This window comes from Adiantum capillus-veneris, chromosome 17 (genome assembly GCF_014529385.1).
Source record: "Adiantum capillus-veneris isolate H3 chromosome 17, ASM1452938v2, whole genome shotgun sequence".
In the NCBI taxonomy this organism is placed as follows: Eukaryota; Viridiplantae; Streptophyta; class Polypodiopsida; order Polypodiales; family Pteridaceae; genus Adiantum; species Adiantum capillus-veneris.
In genome coordinates, this window is record NC_140947.1 from 76,780,637 (window position 1) to 76,790,417 (window position 9,781).

Consider the following 9,781-nt stretch of genomic DNA (forward strand, 5'->3'; position numbering starts at 1 on the left):
GACTAATGTGGCCATATACTTGTCCAAATGGTACAAAACTTGTTGTGTGGCTTATATTCTATGTGTATAATGAGAATATGATGAAAAACATTAAGTTCTGGCCCAAAATGAGTGAAAAGACATTATATGGGTATGATGTCTTTTTTGGCCAAATTGCACTTTTGATATCCAGATGGCTTGTGCATGTTATTTACACCACTCCTACAAAGTTTCACTTGATTTGGAGCTATTTTTGCAAGTCTAGGGTCATATGTCGGTTTTATGCCCTTCTTTGCGTTTTTTGGGTTTGCAATCGATTAACTAGCTCCAAATCTCCTGTAACTTTGTATTTTGGATAGTCTTAGCATGTATATAGTGAATATGAACTCAAAAGTGGAGTGTTATGTGCAAAAATGTTGTGAGACATCATATGGGTATGATATCTGATTTGTCAAAAATGCTTTTTTCATGCAAGGCTTGTGCTGTGCTTGTGCCCTAAGCCCTTGTAGCTAGTTTTCAACTTTAAAAATCACAAGTTTAGCTAATAGCCCCCTTTGTAGGCATTTCAATCTTCGAGTCCGTCTTTTGGTTTCGAAGTAGACTTTTCTTTATCTTAGTCCTCGAGAGTTGTATCCCGAGCTTGTGTGAGTTGTTGGGAATTCGTCTATGTGGTTCAGGTTGACCTTGATAGTTTTTACACCACTTTTTACCAAAGTGTCTTGTGAAACCTGTGAAAGAAGCTATATTTGTGTGTTTCGAAAAAACCGCGTCTCTCAAGAGACCACTGTTGGTGTGTATACGTCCCCGTGATTCTTTGCCCAAATCTACCACAAAATCCCAAACCACAAGCTCTGTAGAAGCTGAATTTACATTTTCAGCTCATAATTTATGCACTTAATTTTGAGCACCTCTCGTTCTTCCAAAAGTGCATCAAACTCCATACTATGCCAAAGCGAAAAAACCTGAAATTTTCAAAAAACCTGAATATCAGAAAATCAGTGAGGAATTTGCAAAAAGTTTCTTCTGCAAAGTTGTAGATCTCACAAAAATAGTCAGGATTGGTTGGAATCGACCTGAATCGCCACCTTTTACTAGTTGAAAACAGACCTATCCGGGAGTCAAAATCGAACACTTTTTGCCATTTAGTTGCGCGAAAGCGTCTTTTTCCACATTGGTAAGTGAAATGGCTTCGCCTTGGATTTTGGTTGTAGACATTCATCGTTGATGGTCATTCGAAGCTTTTCGCAAAGTTTTGTGGCGAATGGTTGCCAAATTTGGCCGTTATGCCAAAATGACGCTTTGTGTGTCTGCCGCCGCCGAATCAGATGTTTAGACCCACTTCTGGTTGTCCAAACCCGGAGATACTCCATGGTTGCTTTGATCTCTATAAGGTTAAACTTCTTGTGAAGTTCCGTTGCATTCCGAGTCATCATCCTGTTTTTGTGTAAGTGCATGGGTGGAACACCAAAGAGTGTCTGATGCATATGTCCAATGTGAGGACATCTATATGCTTGCACAGAGTTATGCATGTTAAACAAGATGAGGTGACAGAGAAGAGTATTGAGGGGTTCTTCTTAGAGAAAGTGTAGCAAAATCTATCACTTCGCACACGAAGGGTTTTTGTTGACGAGGTTTGTCCACTCTTCCTCACTGCATCAAGTGCGTGAGTGTTTTTGGACTACTCCATTTTCTCCACCGTACAAAATAATAGATTTCGACTCTTATGCTCACCTTTTCCAGCATGAGCGACATGGATTATGTATGCTCAACTCTCCAGCTTGAGCTTATATCTATTAGCTAGACTCGTAGACAACAGAGAAAATATTAGACTTGAAGCTTGGGTCTGACACTTTGCTCATTTAGTGGCTCAGCTGCCCGACTCTAGACTCTTATGCCATGTATTTTTAATGGCGACTTGGACTTACCTGATCATGTCCTGAAATCCAATTCCATATGTTATTGAGGTTTAGGCCATTCTCTTTGGTTTGGTTTTGTGATGCCATTTTGTCAAATACATTGACAAATACCTGCTCTTCATGCTTTGGTAGCACATTGATGTTGCGTGGTGAGACAGGTTTTGAGGTTGAAGCAATGGTTGATGAAGTCTTCCTCCAGACTGTGTTCTTTAAAACTATGACTTCTTCTTGTATCCTTGCTTTACCTTTGTTGATAAGAGGCTGTAGACTAGTTGTGGGCCTCTGTTGTTGAGTTCCAGCTATAGGTTTTGGAATCCAAGTTGTCCTTGGTTCTTGTGTGACCTGCTTTTCCACTTGCCTTGTTGCTTGTTCGACTTGATGGTCCTTTGGCTTCAGTGTCCAAATATTGATGTTACCTTTGTAAAAGCCTTGCTCCTGTAGTAAATGACGAGGGATCCACCTTGGAGTTGTAGCACTCATGGTTGCGTAGTTGGGTTGTCGTTGTTGGGCATGTTGTGCTACATGAGTTTTCTTCATGATCTCAGGGGAAGCTTTAATCTTTGGCAACCAAATTTGAGTGTTACCTGTATAGTATCCTTGTGCTTCCAGTAGCTTGACTGGGATCATTCGTTGCACTACTTGTTGTGTGACCTGTTGATCTTGTTGTGAAGAGATACCACATGCTGGGTATGTCCAAGCTGTTACCTTTGGTTTTTTGACCCATACTTTGATGTTCTCGTCATAGTAGCCTTGAGCAGTGATTGAACTGTTTGATGCTATCCAACCTATGACTTTTGCTTGTCATGGTTCTTTTGATGGTGGTATCCAAATTGGATCTTTGTCCTTGATGTACTCCTTGGATACTAACACTTGGTTGACCTGTTTCTTTCTTTTGCGGAGGCTTTGTTGCGATGGAAACTTTGGTTGATAGACTTTGCGCTTTGGTTTCCATTGTGTTGTCGAGGGTTTGGCTTTTGATGTAGAGGCTTCTTCGTGTACGTGAATTGGCTGGGCTAAAGACTTTGACTGAAGTGAAGGAATTGGTTGCAGAACACTATTTCACTTTCTTTAGCTTTTCCTTTGTCGATAGTGGCCGAAGATATTTGAGTTGTCGTAGGCTTAACCACTATTGAAGATTCAGGTGCTTCTTCAAACATTTTCGCCCATTGCTTGGACAAAATCAAGTGTGTACTCATTTTTTGAGAGTCCACCACTAGGAATTTGTCTTTTACTTCTTTGGACTGTAGTTTAAGGGTCGCCTCTGCAATCCCCAAACTTATGACTTCTATTCCCGTTGAGATAAAAACCTTTACTTGAATTTCATAAAGCTCTGGTTTACCTAAAAGTAACCACATGCCATATGACATAACATTCGTCGTGGCAATGTGATCAATCTCTGCTGTGAAATTTAGCTTGACTCCTTCATGCGTACTTATCAAGAATTTGATCTTCTTGTTCACTACCAGGTCTTTCATGTCCTCCTTGCATGCTTTAGTAATCTTTGATTCTTGTGCCTTGAATCTTGTGTCATCTTCTTGTAAATTAAGCTTCTCTGCCATTTCACTGGGTTTAGCAGATTCTGCACACTTGGTAAAGCTTTGTGTAAGCATCACTTCTTGAACTTCTTGCTGGTCCCTGACTTCGTCGATAGCTCCGGTCATCACTGACACCTTGATTGTTTCCTCTTGTGCACTAGAGTTGTTTGAAGACTCCTTGTCTGCGTCATTTCCCCAATCTAGACGATCCGAAATGTCATGAGACATATCCTCTTCATTTATCTTTTCTCGTTCATCCTTTTCCGCTCGTGTATCACTCTGATCTGATTCTTTATCAATCACTACTCCCATCATGAAATACGGAACTACATCGTATCCGTCTTTGTCGCAAAAATTTGTTGTGAGACCATCTGGAATCGCACAGACATCTAGTGTGGCGAGAATGTGTGTCCATTCTAATGGTTCAAGAACTTCCTCTGGAAAGGGTTCACCAATGTAAGTTTCATCCTCAATCTCCCTTTCTAAGACACATTCCTCGCGTTTCAGGCTTCCACAATTTGAAGCTCCACACATCCATAGCTCTTTGGGTTTACCTAGCCAAGCTAGAAGTTTTGTTCTTGCTAATGTAGCTGAATCAAAATCCTCGACAGGTGTTCGTTCACGTCCTTGTAACTATGGTCTTTCAAGTTTACTCGTGTCGTGGTTTCCTTGTGTCTCAGGTATATGTGGTCATAACCCCAATCCTGGACCATTTTCAGTTGTCTCGTGAATGGTCTTCCCAGTATGAGATCATAGTTGCTCTCCTTGCCAAAATCAACAATAGCAAATGTATGCTCATACTCAATCCCGCAAGAAGTCACTATGACTTTCTCTAAGAGTCCCAAAGGTTTCTCCATATGTCTGTCAGCTAGTTGGAGTTTCAACCTTGTTTTCCTGATTGCCGATTTTCCCCATTTCTTCCATATTTCTTTTGTGGCAATGGCCACCCCTGCTCTGCTGTCAAGTATTGCCATCGTTTTTACTCCCTAGAATTCAACTGGTAAAGTTGTATTCCCATCCTCTCCTTCACAATACTCTCCGACCTTGTTCAAAGATACCGGTTTTGCGTTTTTTTTTGCGGATTATTCAGCTTTCGTATCCCTTCTTGCAGCTTTGAAGTTGGGTCTTTCATGCCAAATTTTTCTAAGCATTTTCCTACCGTTACCCACATATTTGGTCGTAGTCTTAGAAGCTCAGCTAGGGTGATAGTGCATGTCACTGGAGTTGACAATATCTCTATCAATCCTTGCGAGTCCATGGCTTTCTCTGAAGAGATTCCTCGTGAGGGAAGTGCTCGAATCTCAGATTTGGCTTCATACTCTCCTAAGTATGAGGGTAAGGTATTCAACGATTGAGGTTTACTCTCTATTGATCTAACAGAGCCTCTATCTCCCCAGTATGAGTGCAGATATAGGTCTATCTGAGATCCTGCCTCAAATTCCTCGATGGGTGGGTTCCTGATATCCTTTTCCCCATTTGTCTGATTAGCTTGAAAACTTAGCTCATTTGCTAAGTTTTCCTCTCTCACTTGTTTCCAAAACTCATCATACTCTTCGTCTCTTTTATAAGACCTCTGTATCACAAGATGAAAACTTTCCATCTCCTGATCAGTTGTGTTCATCCCTATTCGTTTTCTCAGTTTTTTGCGCACTTTTAGCGGTTTCAGCTATCTGTTCATGTGGTGAAGGGATAGCATTTGTTTGAGTTGGGTTTCCGGTCTCACGCTCTAGTTTTTCTCTCAGCGGTTCTAATAGAGCTTGTGCCGTCTCGATCATTTTCTGACTCATCTCTAGTCTTTGCTTTTCCAATTTTGTGTTCGGATATGTCAACCAACGTTGTTCCTAGGTTTGAGTGTTCTTTACTCTTGCTTCGTAAGCTCTCATCAGTGCGTCCAATAGTTCGTGTACCTTTTCAACTAACACCGACCCTTCCGAGCTCACACTTGTTGTTTCCTTGCCGTTTTTTGTCTTCTCCTTTTCAGAGTCATCTTCTTGAATTCTGTTTTGACTCTCTAATTTCTCTAATCTTTCTCTCGTTTGTCTTAACTCTTCTGCTAGGATTGCTTCCTCACGTTCTTTTCTCACTTTCATCCTTGCCTTCCTAGCTTTCCATGTATTACGTTGTCTTCGTGTCGCGCTTGGAATATCTGTTTTAGGCTCTTCACTTGACGGGGTTTCAGCAGTTTTTTGCGTTTTTAATCTCGTCATGGCTTTAACAAGCACAACATTATCGTGTTCGGAGCTGCTTGGTAACTATACGATAGGCTCAGTATTTTTTGCAGCCTTTGCTACCCTATTTTGGTTCTGTGGACAATCACAAATGAAATGATCTGTGGCACAATTGAAGCAATAAACATTCATTGGCACAACTCTTGTGTGTGGACAATCGTTTATCAAATGGTTACCACCACATTTATTGCAGCCTAATCTTGTTTGTAGGGCTTCTGGCTTTTCTTGGTGGATGTAAGCAGGTTGCCACCGTGCTATACCTCTCTCGGCAATGAATCTCAACGTTTTTTCGTCCATGTTATACCTTTACTCTGTTGGTTTGGGCCGTAGGCGGTGATGGTTGTTCTGGCCTTACCATTCCCTGTGCTCCATATCCCATTTCTGCTCCTAAAGGATAGTATCTCCTAGGCTCATTGTAATACATTGGGGTCATTACTAGCGGTTGCATCCTCGGTTGCATCCTCGGTTGGCCCACCATTGTTGTGTTTCTCAGTCCTATAGGTTTGACCTCTTACATAAGTTGTGGTTGTCCCCGGACGACTGGTGTTACTCTTTCAAAACCTAGGGGTACTGGCAATTTCTCGTGTGCATACCTTGGTGCTTGTATTGGTGCTAGTGGTCGTTCATGGGGTCTATCTCGCACGGACCCTGTGTAGTAGCACTCCTCTGTTGTGTGATTGGTCCAATTCTGATCTTTCTCATACCACATGGGTTCCCTAAATTCTGGCTTAACAATAGGAGAAAGTCTTTGAACCAACTCCTCTATTAGCTTTTCTTGATCTAGATAAAATCATGTGGTTGGCTTAGTCGTGGACTCTGTTGTCTGTGATGAATCACTGTACTGAGAGAACGAGTTGGCCTCATGTATGTGGTCTCCTAAGCGTAGCATTTTTTCTCCAAGACCTTTTGTAGCTTCTTGTCTAAGAGTTGCTAATGGATTTATCTCCATACGATCTCCTAACGAGACGTGTTCCCTTAATCTTTGTGGGTTGTTCTGGAGATATCTGCCAGATCTTGAATACATTACTCCTTCTCGAGGAGTCTGACTTTTCAGTCTTGGCAGTTTGTTATTCCTAGTTTCTGTGGTCAAAAGTGATCCAAACCGAATGACGCTTGGTTAATGGGATTGTTTGATCAGATAGAAGACTTCTGTCAACTTCACTGAGAAATCTGTTCCAGATTTTCCAAAAAAGACTATATATGCATATAATGTCTTTTTTCACAGATTTTGGAGATTTCTGTTCTGTTGATTCTCTGTGTCACCCTAACCCTCTACCAACTCACAAAAATCAATTTGACCACTGTTTGTGCAAGCTAAGGTCGGATTAGGCTTTTCTTGTCAATTTTCGACTTTTGACTTTTTTGGGGTCAAATGTGCTCCAAATGATATGAAATTTGAAACACTGACTCTAAACAACAAGTCAAAAGGATCTGTGTTAGTAAAAATTCAAAACTTGCCCAGAATTAGGTTGGAGACATCATACGCGTATGATGTCTTTTTGCCCAATTTTGGTCCAAACTTGATATTTCAGCTATTCACTATATTTGCAACAATGTTGTCAAGTCAAAATTCAAAAATCACCCTTGCAAGTGCCAAAAGACATCATACGTGTATGATGTTTGCTAACACAGATTTTTCCAGTTTTCAACTTTAAGCCCTTTCCAGTGTTTATCTTTGAGTTTCAAGTGTTTTTATCAAGTCTGAATGCAATAATAAGATCTGAATCAATTTTTCCTATTCCTTGCGTTTTTTGCACTCTGACTTGGTCTTTTGGGTTTCTAGGATTGTTAAAGCCCTTGTTTCTAGTTGATCTTAGGGTAAAACCCCCCTTCTGAACACTCTGGTAATGTCAAATTTTTTGTTTTGGTCTCTGTTTAGCCCTTAAGACATCATACGCGTATGATGTCTAAAGTTGCAGATTTACAGTTTTTTGGCATAGCACTCTTCCAAGAGCTCTCTTAAGTGCTCAGCAACACTCAGTTTCACAGAAAATTTCTCTGAACTTTGTTTATTGCATATTTCACTACCAAATCCTCTTTTGTCTAACATGCAATCAAACACATCAAGCAAATAGAACACCAATTGATAGCTCTAAATCAGTATCAAATTAGGTCCTACCTAAGCTACTTCTAATCATAAAATGGGTTTTTTGCAATTGAAAATATAAACAGATTTACTGCCACACACGGAGGAGCAAATGCTTTTTATGTCAACAACCACTTAAACTCCAAAAAAACCAATCTAATCTAAACTAAACTGTCTATCACGAAAGACCCAGGCAAGCCACACCCTCCCTAGAACCTCTCTAAGATCATAGGAGTCCACCACTCCTAGATCCTTCCTAACTAAGATATACAAAGTAAATGAACGAATCACCTCGTAGCATTAGTCTAAGGTCACCTAGTTAGGGCTCTCGTCCCGGGCAGCGGCGCCAAATGTTGGGCGGTTACGTCGGTAGCAGTGGCTATGATAGCGAGAACCCAACCGACAAACAAGAATGTCAAACAAGGACGGAGCTTGACCCGCAGGCGCATGGAAACAAATAGATGGGTGTCAATCACCTACTCGACCTTCTAGAGACAATCACTACCAAGGAAATCAAATCTAAGTTCTAAAAACGCAAATGACTAAAATCCGTCCTACGAGCAAATGCTATCCGAAACATGATCAAAACTCATCGAATCAGCTTCAAACTCAAAGGGGAGTCTATACACCACGTAAGGACAATACCCTATGAATTTACACTCTAATCTCAACCTGTAAACACTCCGTGCGGTAAACGCGTATGAAGACAGTCCAAAAAATACAAGTGACTGAATCTCGACTCCGATGGTACTAATGTGTAGCTCTACTCGCTGCGGTTCTATAGATATATGGCACGCTCAATTCCGACACACAGGTAGGAAGAAATCTCACATAGAAGCTCGTGGGAGCTCACCTCGCGTAGAAGTCGAATGCGCACACGCTTGGTATCTGTGCGTAGCTCTCGCTGTTGCTAACGCAATGGCGGTGTCGCTTCTCAAATGGCTGCTCCGTAGCTCGTGTAGCAAGACGATAAGACTCTCTCTCTCTCTCTCTCTCTCTCTCTCTCTCTCTCTCTCTCTCTCTCTCTCTCTCTCTCTCTCTCTCTCTCTCTCTCTCTCTCTCTCTCTCTCTCTCTCTCTCTCTCTCAGACACAGTCACGGTGCTCAAAAACTCCACTTTTGATTAATGATCCGTCCCCCTTAGGTTTACAAAAGTTGTCTTTTATACCTCAGCCTTGGAGGTGTGAAATCATCTCTACTTACAAATGCGGGCACAACTATCTTGCCTACTTAAATGGAATACAATCTAGAAACTCAATCGAGTCCCGCTAATTACAAATGATTGGCTCAATGAAATATAATGTCGGCAAGACATTTATTACAATGAATAGTTGCAAAAGTGTGGTTGTGTTGTCCTTCGGCTCAACAAAGTATTTCATGTTGGAGGGCTAACTAGAGGCTATACCTAGAAGACCTTGTAGTTAAGCTACAATAAAAGGAATTTTCTCATGAAATCATCGCCTGACTGATTACCTGTTCTTTGACCCCCCCAAAGTCTTTTCACAGTGATTCAATTTTGATGTGTGTGCTTATTTTGTATACCTTGGGTTTTTTGCTTTTCAAGGAAAAGCACCCACACTGGGAACCTCTAGGGCTCTAGTACCATAGGCGATACATGTGAGTGGAGTACCAAATCAAGCTGAGGTTTCTCTTCCAGCTTAAGATTTTACATTGTGGCACTTTGATTTTTTGTTTGCTCGTTTTTAGCATTTTAATTTTGTAACTTTGGGGGGTCATATAACATTATTACCCTCCCCAGGCTCATCACACTAGTAAACTCCCTTTATAATACTTAAGCTAAAGGTCAATAGGGACTAAGCCCACTAGAAAGCCCTAGTACATTTCACACAATGCTGCCTAAATCGGATTAAGAACCTAAGTAACCATTAATTATTAGGAAGGCATTCCCCATGGTATTAAAAGAACATCTCTAACACCTACCTTGGTCAAACTAGCTTAGTTGGACTGCTTAATTTTTAAACCTAGAAAAGTGATTATGACAAAAAATTACATTGAATTTAGTGTTTGACACTAAGCA